The 1652-nt window shown below is 43.0% G+C and overlaps 1 protein-coding gene across 5 annotated transcripts in view; it reads right to left on the bottom strand.

The window, feature by feature from the left end:
* ACIN1 (apoptotic chromatin condensation inducer 1) overlaps positions 1 to 1652 on the bottom strand; it is a 77726-nt gene that overhangs the window by 75613 nt on the left and 461 nt on the right. The gene's annotated exons all lie outside the window — the stretch shown is intronic.

Raw genomic sequence — 1652 nt, forward strand, 5'->3', positions numbered from 1 at the left:
AAGCATGCACCTGCCCCCCTCCATGCTGTCATTCTCAGCATTGCCAAGTGTGTACACATTTGCAGTTGACGGCTCCACTGCCAGGTCCCATCATTAAAAAGGTTGTGCTAGGTACACATTATCTAGTGTGTACCCAGCATTAGGACCATTTAAAAAAATTCTAATGAGCATATTTTTTGGGGGGCAGAGCAATGCCATGCATCACTAGAGAGAACCCCAAATGAGCTGCATGTAGAGAAAATGGGGCATGCACTAGCAAGGGCAATATATAATAAAGCTTGGAAAGAGGTGAAATTGGGAGAGATCCAGTACTAGTCAATCAGCTTCTGCCTTATATTTACACAGGTTGTGATTGAAGAATTATAGATTGGTACTTTATCGCTCACTATTTTCTCTCTCTCCAAGCTTTGATAAATATCCCCTTATAGTTTTTAATTAGAAGCAATTATACTTCTTTACTCCTGTTCAGCCCGAGCCAATTAAAAATAAAAACTAACCCAGTGTTTAATATAGATTAACCATGGGCCTAATTCAGCATTGATTGCTAACCACAGTGGACTGCAAGTAGAAAGCCGCCGCCCAGACAGAATGAAAAAACACCCCTCGCAAAATTGAGAATATGTCGCAAATAGCCATATATTCGCAAAAAAAAATTAACCAAACTTTTTTTCTCTTATCTGCACCTTCTATCTGACTGGGGCTTTCACTAATTTACTCAAAGACCAGGCTGGAAGTGATCATCGCTGAGGTTTGAGACACTCAACAAAAAACGCCAGCGTTTTCACAAACACACCCAGAAAACGCCATGTTTCCGCCCTTAAACACCGGTTTCCTGTCAACCAAACTGCAACTTCTATATGCCCAAATATTTATCAGCTAACTGCACTTGCGCAGTCGCTCGATATTCAAATTGATTGCAGATTCCCTGATTATCAATCCATGTGTAGCGTTCTATTCTTCAATTCTACCCATGAAAAACAACTGATACAAAATATATGCAAGTCAAAATAAATAGGTAATCACTTTATGCTGTGTGTGGCTAAGCACAATGGAGAAAGAACAAATGAAATATTATATATGTACATGTTTATTTTGCCTCCTTGCATATTGATATTACTAGTGATTAAATCCAAACAATAACAAAGACAATGCAGTAGTAACAATATTATTGTCCAAACTCCAGTGGACAGCTGAGAACTTGGTGTACAGTGATCGAGAGTGGGGTGTGGGGGGGGGGCCGTATGCCCGGACATAGAGCAGATTAAAGCCGTACAGATCAGGGGATTTATGCTGCTGCCATATGCTCTCACGATATGAGTGCGAGCGCAGGTTGTACATATGGAGAGTACATGCATGTACTTAAATAAAAAAAAAAATGTTAACCAGCCATTAGTAATGTGCAACCGAACAGACCCCACGAGAAGGGCTGGGGTGGATGCGGGTGCATTGCAGGATTACAGAATCCCCGATCTTGCACATAGCGGCCACATAGAATGTTTATAAATACATAAACGTTAGTAGCGAGGCCGCAGTCCCGTATGTGCGCGTGTACGCAGGGAAGGGGCGGGGCCTGGCATACCGGGGAAGCGCGCCCGTATCCGACGCTAAGTGGGAAAGGGCGGGAAGGCGGCCTCCCCGAGTGTAGAGCGCAT

The sequence above is a fragment of the Crinia signifera genome, chromosome 1, assembly GCF_055691185.1.
Source record: "Crinia signifera chromosome 1, ASM5569118v1, whole genome shotgun sequence".
Lineage (NCBI taxonomy): Eukaryota > Metazoa > Chordata > Amphibia > Anura > Myobatrachidae > Crinia > Crinia signifera.